This window comes from Papaver somniferum, chromosome 9, assembly GCF_003573695.1.
Source record: "Papaver somniferum cultivar HN1 chromosome 9, ASM357369v1, whole genome shotgun sequence".
NCBI classification, from domain to species: domain Eukaryota; kingdom Viridiplantae; phylum Streptophyta; class Magnoliopsida; order Ranunculales; family Papaveraceae; genus Papaver; species Papaver somniferum.
Window position 1 is genome coordinate 8,673,945 of NC_039366.1, and position 14,104 is coordinate 8,688,048.

The 14,104-nt window shown below is 35.4% G+C and overlaps 2 long non-coding RNA genes across 2 annotated transcripts; both read left to right on the forward strand.

Annotated features, from left to right (window-relative positions):
• The first annotated feature begins 4,584 nt into the window (after positions 1-4,584).
• LOC113308582 lies at positions 4,585-6,480 on the forward strand. The gene is made up of 5 exons (XR_003339921.1): positions 4,585-4,781; positions 5,218-5,279; positions 6,117-6,154; positions 6,236-6,309; positions 6,420-6,480. It is a non-coding gene; the product is annotated as an uncharacterized LOC113308582 (long non-coding RNA).
• LOC113308581 lies at positions 6,477-8,424 on the forward strand. Its single transcript, XR_003339920.1, has 5 exons — positions 6,477-6,611; positions 6,814-6,995; positions 7,230-7,542; positions 7,629-7,906; positions 8,108-8,424. It is a non-coding gene; the product is annotated as an uncharacterized LOC113308581 (long non-coding RNA).
• Positions 8,425-14,104: the final 5,680 nt, after the last annotated feature.

The following is a 14,104-nucleotide window of genomic DNA, read 5'->3' on the forward strand; positions in this document are numbered from 1 at the left end:
GGGAGGTCTTTTGCTAAATGTTTTTCAAAAGAAATACAAATGATTTGTTGCTTAACCAAGTGGGAGAATGTTAGACTTTTTTATGGTTTAGCATCAAATCATGTTTAGTTTAATAACACCAGATTAGCCTAATCTTAATCAAGTGTGTGTTTTAGGTTTAGGTCATGTACTAAAGGAAAAACTTTCTGTTCTGTGGGATGTGTACATAAGGCCAAAGTACATCAAGTTAATCCACAAAGTGGGCATATTAGTTTATATTTTCAGTTAGGGGATGTGTCTCCACCTTATGATGGCTGAGTGTGTGACACATGTCTAAGTCAGTTAGAGGTGGACTCCCTTCTAGCCTTATTTAAAGTAAATTTCTGCCATTAGAAAGAAAAAGGGTGATAGAAGCGGATGAAGAACTTCCAAGTAAAAGAACTTAGCTAGAGTGTTATGTTATATGTAATTGTATACATAAACAACTCTCTAAGATGATCATAATCCAGTCCGAGGTATTATCTTGCTATATTTGTCTGTTGTTGTTAATGGAACTAAAGGTATCTTCTGTTAACTACTCTCTAGCCATCAATAAGGTAAAAGTCAGGTATATCTTAACTCTTATATTACCTTTTTACCATGTATTGATTGTATTACCTGATCTTGTGTAGCAACATGTATAAGCATGAAGTAGTTGTATGTAAACATGATGAGGTTAAGCATAAAGCATGGTTTCTTCCCGTCCATATTCATGTTAATGTTTCTAAATGTACAACATGCAATCCTAGGAATAAAGTAAGTTTTATATATCAGCCTAAGGTGTGATTTGTATCCTAATTATGTTAAGCATGCTTAATAGCTAATAAAGTTCATCTTAAGCATGATTAGAGGCTGATTTGCTAACATAACTAAATATAAAATTGAAACTCCTAATACACTCTAACATTACATTACTCAACAATCTCCTCCTTAATGTGATGTTCTTCTACTCCTAGTAGTTCACAGAAATGTTGAAATTTTCCTTTGGGAAGTGCCTTGGTGAATATGTCCGCCAATTGGTCTTCCGTCTTGCAATACTTTAGTTCTATTTCACCATCTTCAACCGCTTCTCAAATGAAATGGCACTTGAGTTTGATGTGCCTTTCTATGCAATGCTCAACCGAATTTTTGGACATAACAATTGCCGATTTGTTGTCACAAAAGATTACGGTGCTTTCTTCTTGCTTCTCTTGATTGTCTTCCATGATTCTTCTTAGCCATACAACATGAGATGTAGCTATTGATGCCGAAATGTACTCCGCTTCCGTCGTGGATTGAGCTACGGTTTCTTGCTTCTGTGATTCCCATGTGAATATACCCGAACTAGAGAAAAAGCATAACCCAATGTACTCTTTATGTCATCAATACACCCTCCCAAGTCGCTATCATAATAGCTAACTAATTTGACATCCAAATTTCTTGAATACATGATTCCAAAATTCATTGTTCCTTGTATGTACCTCAACAACCTCTTTTCCGCGCCAAGATGTAAATGACTAGGTGAACTCATGGACCTAGAAAGCATACTTGAAGCAAACATGATGTCGGGTCTTGTATGTGTAAGGTACAAAAAGTTTCCAATAAGACCTCCATAGTAAGTGTCATCAACTTTTCTTCCTCCATCATCTTTCTTGGGTTTCTCATTCACTACAAGTGGTGTAGATGTGGGGTTACAACCAAGCATACCAAATTTCTTCAACATCTTTTCGGCATACTTGTAGGATCACTCTTGCTTTTGTTAAAGTTTTGCCTTTTGAAGTATCCATCTATCTCACTATACCAAGCTCTAGGTGCTTGCTTGATGCCATACAAAGCTTTCTTCAACTTGTATACTTTTTCCTCTTCACCTTCCACCACAAAACCTTGTGGTTGTTCTACATAGACTTCTTCATGTAGTTCTCCATTCAAAAATTACGATTTGACATCAAGTTGATAAAGTAACCAACCTTTTTGGGAAGCCATAGTAATCACGGCTCTAATGGTGTCAAGACGAGAAACCGGTGCAAACGTTTCATTGTAATCGATACCGGGTTGTTGTGAGTATCCCTTTGCCACCAACCTTGCTTTGTATCTTTGAACCGTTCCGTATGCATTGTACTTCACCTTGTAAATCCACTTCACACCAATAACTTCTTTGTCACTTGGTCTTGCTACCTTATCCCATGTATCGTTCTCGTCAATGACAAAAACTTCTTCTTCCATAGCTTTTATCCAAACCGGTTCTTTTGATGCTTCTTCAAAATTTTCCGGTTCAACCACATAATAGTTACATCTTTCATAAACTTCGCTCAACCTTCACAACTTCTTTGGTGCCGACGGTGGTGATGTTGATGCACTAGTACTTGGAGACATACTTAGAGATGCTCATTATCTTGTATTTGGAGGTGTTTGAGGTAGTTCTTCCTAATTTTCTTCACCTTCTTTAACTTCATTTGTTTCTGAATGTTCTTTCTCTTCATCAACAATAATGGTTCTCTTCTGAATTTTACCTTCTTCCCAATTCCATGAAGCTCCTTCATCAAATAACACATCACGGCATGTAATCATTGTGTTTTTCTTCAAGTTATACAACCTATAACCTTTTGATTGGAGTCTATAGCCAAGAAATATACACTTCTCACTTGATTCATCAAGCTTTGTTCTCTTCACCTTTGGAATTTGAGAATAACACACACTACCAAAAACTTTGAGATGTATTACCGATGGCTTTCTCCCACTCCATGCTTCAAAAGGAGTTTTATCCCATATGGCTTTTGTTGGACACATATTCATCAAGTAGACGACGGTGTTGAAGGCTTCGACCCAAAACACTTTAGGCATACCCTTTTCATGAATCATGGACTTCGCCATCTCCATCACGGTTTGGTTCTTTCTCGGAAACACCATTTTGTTGAGGAGTATAACCCACGGTTAGTTGCCTTTCCAAGCCTTCATTTTCACAAAATTTTTCAAACTCTTTGTTGTTGTATTCTTTGCCTCTATCACTTCTCAAAACTTTGAGGAAGTGAGAACTTTGCTTTTCAACAAGGCTCTTGAACTTCTTGAAGATGCTAAAAACTTCAGACTTTTGTCTCATGAAGTACACCCAAGTCATACGACTTAAATCATCGATGAATAAGATGAAGTATCTATTACCTCCATGAGTTGGTGTCTTCACTGGTCCACACACATCGGTATGTACCAAACCAAGAAGTTCATTTGCTCTCCATGCTACACCTTTTGGGAATGGTTGACGATGTTGTTTCCCAAGTGCACAACCTTCACATACTCCATCTTTGTGGTTGATATGTTGTGGAAGTCCTTGCACCATGTTCTTGTTGGAAAGCACCTTGAGACCATTGAAATTCAAATACCCAAGTCTTTTATGCCATAACCATGTTTCATCAATGGTTTCCATCCTCAATGCAGCATTCTTCTCCTTTTCAGAGATAATTGTAAAGCTTCTATTTTTTTCCATCTTGATACTCTTCATGACTTGTCTCTTGTTGTTGTGCTTCTTGTCATAAATGGTGCAATGTCCATCTTCAAAATTAATCGCATGCCAAAGCTCCACAAGTTGCCCAACACTAAGAAAATTTTGTGTCAAATCCGGAACATATAACACATCTCTAATGTATTTTGCTCCATTGATAGTTTGCACGCAAATTGTACCTCTTCCGTTAGCTTGAACCATGTTTCCATCCCCCATCTTCACTAGAGAGTTTATGGATGTATCCATGTCAAGAAACAAGCTCTTCACACCGGACATATGAGTTGTACAACCACTATCTACAAACCACACTTCACTCTTGGAAGTCACCATGGCACTTTGACAAGCATAAAACAAAATTTATTTTTCTTCTTTTTCTTCTGCTCCACCGGCTTGGTCTTCATCTTCTTTGTATCTACAATCTTTCTCCAAATGTCCATACTTCTTGCAATTGCGACATTGGGGTTTTCCTTTGTTCCAACAATTCTTCTTCCAATGACCATTCTTCTTGCAATAAAAACTTTTCATCGTTTCGGATCTTTTTTTAACCTAAACTTCTTTCCCTCTCTCCGTGTTCCCCAGTTTCATGGTACTTATTTTCTCATGAAAATTGTACCATGTAGTTAGCATTGGTTTTACTATCGACCCGATGGAAGATTTGGAAGTTCAGCTAGTTTTCGATTCCGCTATTATAATAACCAAGTTCATAGATGAAAAATTCCATCCATCAAAAGAATTAACCTCAAGATTCGGAGTCGGAGGTATACATCTCACTATCTCTTTTAAAGCCCTAATTTTTTCATTATCAATAAAAATTAGTTCAGGTAACTGCATATATTTTTTTTTTGAAAAATAGGGTAGTTCTGATTTAGTACCAGATTTCGTTAGAGATGGGTCGATAATAGTTCGATCTTCAATTCGTTGAAAGATTCTGATTTGTTTGCTCTAATCCTGTTTAATCTGGGGATAGCTCTCGCTTTAATTTTGCAGGAACCCAAGGACACCTTGGTACTAGGATTGATGATCAACCGAATCATGGCCGTTGATATCTACCCATAAAACTAAAACCACACGAATTTCTTTTATTTCCCATCACAATACAGATTTTGGAGAAATTTCTCTCATTTTGTTTTGCGTTTGTTTTGTTCGGAATTAGGTTTGAGGTTCCTCTTTTTAATCGACGGAGGACATTATTGATGGAGTAACTGATCTCAACATCGAAATCTCCCTCTTCTTCTATGGGAAACTTGCCAAGGTGTACCCTGATCCATACATGATTAACATTATGCAATGGGTAAATTCTGTAAAACTTATCTCAGTGTTCTTAATTTGTTGCCAAATTACTGTGAGCCATTTGTAGGTGAACCAAAGGTTGGTACACTACTATTATCTATCTATGTGAGTATGAAAGTATGGAATTTGGTACGTACTATTCGTATTTGCTACCTGTTTGACCGATTTTTTTGGTTTGCGTTAAAGCATTTCAGTCGAGAACTGTAGATTTTTGTTTAGTTGTAACAAAAATTTGGGAGTTAAACCGTTTTGTAATGAGTAGTTGTGGGGGTAATGATCAATTCACATATTCTAGGAAGCTACAAAAACTAAGCATCTTAAACATATCCGTATGTTTTTAATTTTGTCATCGCGGATTGTAGCATGTTTAGTGAACCAACTCATGAATCGATGGTTTAACTTACAAAAAGAAAAACCTTAAAATTTTGTTGTTGCAGCTAGCATTGGAACAAGGGTGATCATATTCTTATGCCAAGATCTAATTGGGCAATGCACTTTGGTGAGAAAAATTCTTTTAGGATAACTGTTTTTAAACATAGATTAGTAATTGATTTCACTGCATTAATGGAGCATTCATCTGTAATTCCTTCACGTGGTTTTAAATTGATGGAAGTGGTTGTATGAAAAATCTTAGACACCACCAAGATATTGTTAATCATTTGATTATTTGTACAGTTACCATCTCTTTGCATAAGACATGCCATAAGTAGTAAGTTTTGCATGGAACAAGCAGGCCTAAGGGGATAACAGTTCTCCAAAAATTATGGGATTTTCATAAATTTCATTGTTTGGGAAATAATTGTTTAATTTCAAACATAAGTGGTATGGGAAAGAATCTCTTGATGGGTATTTTGCTACTGTATAAAACCTCTCATGGTTCAACCATGAGTTCATTTTCATGGAATTTAAGTGTTTGTGAGTAACTGATTTTATCAAAGCATTTGAAGAATTGTGTTAAATTTTTGATTTACTTGCTAAATAACTATCGTTTGATTCACTTTTCCATGTTGGCGTATGGGTAACTTAACCGTTTTGTCTGTTACAATATCTAATCTATTTTAAATATGATTATGAGGATTAGGATTATGAATGACTGTGTTGTGGAGACAATTAACTTAAACATTTTCTTTCGTTATAATCCAAAAGAAAGTAAGAGTTTTTCTTTCTCCTGTGATGTTTCTTCTATTAAAATTAATTTAACTTCTGCTGATTAAAAAACAAAATAGTTAAAGTAACTTCTAGGCCTCCGCAATTGTTGAATTTAGAGATCAAACGCCTTAAGATTTTTAGTTGAATCTAAAAGTTTATAAGAGCTATTCTTTGTTTGTAATAGCAGGAAATGACAATTCAATGATGCAAGGGGATTCAATGGAGGTATTCAGTGCATCAGAAGTTGTCATTTGCAATTCTTATATGTTGGCGTTCTTAAGCTTATTAGTTTTATCTGTTTGGCAGGTATCAGAAGCCTTTATCAGCAGATACAGAATCTCCAGGACAATTCTTATATGGTCGACAAATGCATGAATAAGGTATATTGCCTTGCTTTCAAGTATGGAATGCTTAGAACAAATTTTATAGATATGGAATCTAAATAGAGTGGATCTGATTTCTAATGTTGATATTTGGGTTTTGGTTGTAGATCATTCTTTTGATAGTACTGGTAGTGAACGTAGAGGTTATATGAAACATGGTGGTCGTGGGGTTTATAGGATCACGGAGGTGGTGTTGTGGTTGTATATAAAACTTATTAGGTAGAAGTGATGGGGGCTGCTGCATTGGTGGGTGGATAGAGGCGGTTGAGGTGACAGTGGTTTTAATGGCGGGTGTACATGTTAGTAAAACTATTTTATGAATTTCTATAACAACTACAAAAATTATAAGATGTATAAGTGGAACTGCAGAGTCTTAAGCGTGAACCTGAGTTGGAATGTTTATTTTAAAAATTAATTGATGTTCTATTACTTGGAATTGAAGATATATTATGTTTCTGTGGTTCGTGGTGTTGCTAATTTTATTATGTTATTTTGTTGCAGTTGCCAATACCTTTCAAGCATTTAAGCACCATTGTTTAGTTCTCAATGGATAACTTCTCAAGCACAGAGAGTATTTTGGATTCAGAGAGTAGCAAAAACTGCGGTCATTCTCTATATGGCACAATAAGTTGAATGAGAATTCAATCAAATGGCTGGGGTTTAGAGACGCTCTTAGTGGCCAGGTAGGGGATGTTGGAATATCTCTATTAATGGTTACTTTTGTCGTTATTCTAGGATCACCACCTTAGTTGTCAAATAGTCATGCTGGTGGTCCCATTATTAGACTGAGCTAATCGGTGTTTACTAATGCAATTTTCACCTTGACAATTTAGCAAACTGGATTGCATTGCCTTTCAGTTACTTTACTTATGTAATTAAGATAAGATGTGCGTGCCTGACAGAATTATTTCGTGCAGATGCTTTAGGAAAATTGGAATCCGTCTCAGATGTTACCATGGTATTTTTTTGATACCCAAGATAGGACTAGCGAAGTGCCAAAGAGGGAAATAGAAATCCAAAATGCAAAGTTTGTCGGTATTTTGAGATGAAGGTACTAGATAATCACGTTGTTTATCTATAGCAGCTTCTTTTGCTTTTTGCTGAAGTAAATGGATCGGCATTAAGGTAACTTTGTGGGAAGAATGCTGCATATCAGTAGTGGGGGAAATGAAGATGGAAATGTGCCCGTAATTGTTATAATAACTGCAACGTTCGTAATCGAGTTTCGAGGTTAGTGTTCTGATCCCATTCCACCATAATACAACATAAAGAGATGTTTAGTGATGTGCTCAACTGACAACCGAATTTAATTGTAGGTACACTTGGATTGGCCACAAACACTGCGTTCAAGGTATTGGTCAATCTGGCCATATCTGAGGTCAATGAATTAAGAAAAAATGCAAGTATGCATCATCTGAAGTGGAAAGTGTAAATATTAATAAATGCACACTGCAAAGATAATTAATTTATTTAGGCTTGGTCCAGAAAGACTATGAGATTTCAAAAGATCGACCTGGCCCTGCAAGATGATCCCTCCGAGGATATAAAGACTATATAGGAAGCGACTGATATGCTGCAGTATGATGATAACAAGGTAAGCATGTATCTAATCTAATTTATCCATGCAGTAGGATAAATATTCACCTGTTAAGCAACATTCTTTGGCTAAGTTGGGTAGAGAGTGGTTCTCATGCAAGAAATGCACTAGAAAAGTTTCATATGAAGATGATGAGCCCTTCTGCAGCAAGTGCAATAGAGATTTTCAAGAAGTGACATGGTAAATTTAAATTTGCAGATTTTCATGCAGGAGTAATTCACTGAGATATATTTGATTTGATTCGAAAGACGGCGGAAAAGTTGATGAGGTGCATGGAACACTGCTGCGAGGTATGGGGTATTGGTATGAATCGTATGTTTGGATGGATGGATATTGTACTATGGAATCATGCTCACGAAGTTGTTATATAGTCTAATTGAAGGTCCACAAAGTGGAACCAGAAGAAAGTTGGTTTAAGAAGATGGTAGGCTCAAAAACCTACAATAATAATACTGCAAGTGCACAGTGTCTAACTAGGAGAACAATGGAAAGTACAGGTCGTTCCCATGAGGAGTGTGAAATACTTCTACTAACTAATACCAAGAATCAACAAATCAATAAGGTGATGTTTAACGATTTTTCAGGAATTCGGAACAAAATGAAATAATAAATAATTGTTAACAATAAACGGAATGAGAGCGGGTTATTAGGATTTTCGGTTTCCACCAAATAACTATGCAAACTCTACTAATCTTTAAATATACATTTCATGCTTTTATTTTCAAATACTGCTTCTCTGCTTTAGTTTTCTTCGATTCATGGGTAGTGATTCTAAAGCATTACCTATCAATCCTTGCATACCACGTCTAGGGATTTAACCGAAGCACGAAATATCAAGTCAAAAGCATAAATAATCAAGAAAATCACATAAACGATTAAACACCAAGCTTTGAGAAGAAAAACTATTAATCAATCAAATCATTATTAAGCATATATCAATGTAGAGTTTTCACAATTAATTGGTTTTTACCTAAACCCTAATAAACAATCTAGAAAATCATGCAGAAAAGGAAATCAAAACAGCAAACCCTCTTCTCTATAAACGGTCGTAGCCCGCCTCCTGGTTTCTCAAATAGTCACCCCCTTCTTATACACTTTCCTTTTCTTTTATTTCATTAATCAAAGTATCAAAATAAATTATTGTATGAAATATCTTGCATGCAAGTTGATGTCGTCATCAGTATCTTTCCCCAAATAGTATTGCCACCTCGTTCTTCCAATGAAATAATAAACTCCCCTTATTTCCAAAATCTCCCAAATTAAGAAAGAGTTATTTTATTTCCAAAATAGTCACGTGTAAATATTCCTCAATTAATTCTTCACATGACAAATAAATTATCTTTCTCAGTGGAATATATTTGTAATAAAGTAAGAAAGATAAAATAGTTCACATTTTCAGTTTCCATGTGTCAACCCCACTTTAATTTCAATTCCTTTGTTGCGTTTCTGCCTCGCCTCTGAAACAATTCTATGTTGCTGATATATATGGAGATACCAGGCCAGCTACATTTTGTCATTTTTTGTCATTGTGGTTGCTGATATATGGAAATACCAGGCCAACCCATTTCATCATTGTGGATGCTGATATATGGAAATACCAGGCCAACCCGGCTGCTGATACATGGAAATACCAGGCCAGCATAATAAGTGCTGCTGATATATAGATATACCAGGCCAGCATAATAAGTGCTGCTGATATATGGAGATACCAGGCCAGCATAATAAGTGCTGCTGATGTAAAAATACCAGGCCAGCATAGTAAATGTTTCTTATATATAGAAATACCAGGCCAGCATAATAAGCTGTTGATACATGGAAATACCAGGCCAGCATAATAAGTGTCGCTGATATATAGAAATATCAGGCTAGCATATTTCATCATTGTGGTTGCTGATATATGGAAGTACCAGGCCAACCACATTTTGCCATTTTCGTCGCAAACACCATTAAGTCTCACATTTTGTTGTTTATTCGCTGGACGACCGAATTCACTTGTACTTTCTGCAAAAGCACTAAAATAGTATTAGTAACTAAAATATTTTATCCTAGATAATATAAATATGGGTATAAAATGTAACATTTACATGCTTATCAATTGATTTTTTATTTATTTTTTTTTTGCAAAAATATGGATAATAACCCACTCCCCCACATTTAAACATTACATTGTCCTCAATGTAACTGAGTCATTCAACATAAAAATTAAGATGGGAAATGCAACAATAAAAATAAAAATAAAAAAATAAGAGATAGAGTAGAGGGAACAAATCTGATGGGTTGACTCCCATGAAGCGAAATGTATTTGTTTCCCTGCTTTCAGTAGCACGTTCTCAAACAAGATGAGGTTGGTACCCCAAAGTACGCTGCAAATCATATATATACAGTCTGGAAAGTTGGGGATCAACCCAACTAATTAGTTTTGATGAAAAGATGATCCTGCAGCAATGATGATTAGTAAAAAACTGAACTCAGTCTTATAAGGAACATTCACATAAGCTTTTAGAAAATCACGATCTGAGAAACAAGTGCTCAACGGAAGAATGATATCGTGACTAATTGGCCCGTTATCATCTACAACAGTTTCATTATTAAGGGTCAAGGTCAGAGCTTTCTCAACTAATGGAACTAGTCGAAACTCGGGAAGAATTAAAGGTTCTAGCTTGGGCTTCCATTTATTAGTAACTAAAATATTTTATCCTGAATAATATAAATATGGGTATAAAATGTAGCATTTACATGCTTATCAAAATATCAAAGATAGTACTTTTGTTTTTCAAAGTATTTCAAATTGGTGATTAGAGAGTACAATTTAACCAACCAATCTAAGAACTTTACGGTACTAGCGTTTTCTCTTCTAATTAGATTAAAACGTAAGGATTGCTAAATACAATCTTCGAAACACGTAGGATAGATTTGAGGAGCCCGGTTTGCATCCAAGCTTTTGTTTAAGGCATGGACTGTTGATGAACTAACTCTTTCTTTGAGACCTTATGTATGAGCACCAACAATAGTGACAAATCACCAGGATTTGTTATTCTGTTATTTGAACCTATTCTATTTTTCAGGTTTTAGACTGACTAGCCTTATTAAGTAGGCCTAATAAATCATAGTATCTATGCCTATTACCATTAATTGACGAGGCTTAACTGAATGGACCTGGACGTGTAATTAGGAGCTTAATAGTTCACATTGGTCGGTCAATCAGTGCTGATCTCAGATATTAATCTGTCCTCCTTTTAATAGTTTTAATTCGATGACTATCTTTATATCTAGCAGTTCAAACCACATTATGCATGTAAATCGGCGGAGAAAAGAACTTCGCTTAGTATGATGCTGCTGTATCCTATATTTCTTTATCTTTTTTTTTATTATATATATTGTTCGATTTTTTTCGCTGGAGGCCTCTCTCTGTTGCATATTCTGGTAATATTACTGATTGTAGTTTCAGTGTCACTATTTTACAATTTAGGTCCATTGGGTTCAGTATGATAAATGCTTAGGAATTTGTTGTCCATGTGCGTTCTGGAACCTTTCATGTGCAACGTCTAATGATGGAATGAAAAACCATTTGGGGTTCAATGTACACAAAGGTGGGCATCAGTTTGAAGGTTGAAAGGTTAATGTTCGTCTGCATAAATTGTAATTAATTTTTCAAAATAAGTAACCAAATGACAACTCTGTTTTTGTTGTTTAATTCTTTGAGTATCTTTTTGCAAGTACCAATTTGGTCATTATACCGATTTGTTTCGTTTAACTTTATACAGGCCGTCTCTGAAACCATGGGATCAGATACTATTGATAGATGATAAGAGTCATATTGAGCTTTAGATTTGTTTATATAATAGACAGTATTGTTCAACCTCCGGCTTATTCTTTAAAGATGCTCAATACTCGGTGTATTTAGTCATTACTGATTTATTACATTGTTCATAGCTCAATTCGTGCGTTGTTTTTTTATGTCCTGATAGTCACGTGAGTCATTAATTATGTTCCTTTTAGGTAGCGACTCCTTGGTTACCTCATGACGCATCAAATTTTTCATATTCTTGGCTTGGATATAATGTTGTCTCTAGGTATCCCACCAAACACATGATTGACCGCCGGACATTCAGAATTCTTTGGTAGGTTTGTGTTGTAATTTCAGAGTAACATATTTAGAAAGTATTATGTAGCACCGAGCTAGCTTCGGTTGGTTTCTCCATATTATTTTGCAGTGAATTCGCTGAGCTTGGCACACTTGCAGAGATCGGTTGTGTTCGCCGGTACACTCTCTCACTGCTACCATTAATTTCACAGACTCCTAGCAATTAAAAACGTAGTTCTGATCACTTATTTTGTTCCAGAAAAAGCGTCTTGAACACCTTTAAGAGCACAAGAATCTGCAGTTGGTGTGCAACTAACCTTGAAGCACGTAGAAGGATCGCGTTTTTATAAACTCTCAGGTTCATAAGGATGCAACGTCTTCCATTAGTTTGTAAAATGCTACCATTGAGGTGATATTTGTGTTACTGTTTGAACAAAACTAACTTGAGTCATGTTTCTGTCGTCACAATTTGTACTTAATTGGTTAGTCAATATTTTTTACCTGCTATTTCTCTGTTGTTCGTCTTTTACGCTATCCAATAGGGTAACATGTGAAGTGAGTATCAGGAAAAAGGAAAGTTTCTCAAAGTTGTTGATGCTTCATCTCCTGATACGGGGGATCAGTTATAATTATAAGTATTCATATCTTCTCATTATATTATTGATTTATTTTTGTTCCAGAAGTTACATCATTATTTTTGCTCATCAGTGGAGCACTTCGGCTTTAACTTTCTCTTTGTTTTCGTATGGGAGGGATTGGGTCTATTGAGAAGTGCAGGTTGGTCTCTTCTTCATCTTCATAATTGTTGCAGTTTATTTTGGGACTTTTCCTTATGTGTCCTGAGTTCATGTATGTATTTTTTTCTTTTTTATCTGTCAACACTGGATGGTACTTGCTGATTTTGTTTTTATTTAAGGAAATGCAGCCTTTTTTGGGGGGTTTGGCTACATTCGACATTTCGTATGTCAGATCCAATTTAGTTTAGTAAAATGAGCAAAACTATGACATTATGAGGCAAAATAAACCATCAATTTGCGCACTAACATCGTTGAGTGAAATGAGCAAAACTACTTTGGTTTGGGAGAAGTAATATATATGGTGGAGTCTCATAGATAAATGGTTCCTTTCTGAAAGAATGTAAAGTTACAACTTTACTTAATTTGTATTGCTCCTGTTTTTATGTTTCAATCATCCATGTTAGTTCTTGTGGTCTACCATTTTGACATATCTCTCACTTTTTTCTATACTTTTGTGAAGGTGATCATGAATTTACTGATGTGGTCATTCACTGAAATACTGGAGTATCTGAACGTTCCATCATTGATATTGACTTCCGCAACCACTTAGAAATAGCTGTAGTAGTTAAGTCGTATGACAGCTACCTATGTTAGATTTGACTATCGCAGTCAAGTAAGTTATTGAATTCTTCTTTCGTTTGTTGTTTGAAATTCAGATATAAAAAACTTTGTGTTTCACTTTTTCCTCTTACAGATCATGTTTATGGTTGTGGAGCTGCTAAATTAGGTGATAACCTAAAAATTTTGGTGGTATATTTAGAAGAAAGTTTGTGATTGCATTGAAAATTGTGTTTGATTTTGCTGGACTGGAAACTGCTATGATTCATTTTAGAGATTTCGATGATATGGAATATACATCTTACTTCGGGCGATTTTAAAACCAGGTTCTATCCACGGGCTTTACCTAAGCAATCAAATAAAGTGTCCAATAACATGACAAAGAAAAAGAAAATAATAGAAAAAAGTGATAGTTAAGTACAACTCACAGTTTATCAATAAGAGAAAAGTAACTCCTTATCTAGCATTGAAAAGCTTAAAATAAGTAATTTAAGCTTTATCGTTGGTTTTGGACATATTATTAGGATATGAGCATCGAGTACCAATACTTATATTAGAGGCTAATATATACTTACTTCGTAGAGCCCAACGTAGATGAGACTTCTTAGCCTTTTCTTGCTGGTCAAGCTTTTACATTTGGGTGCTGAATTTGTTTTTCTTTTACTGGGAGGGGTTCATTGTGCAATAATGTGCGCGTTCAATGGTCGAATATGTATCTGTGGATGCATAGCATAATGTGTGGAGGCATATGCTTAT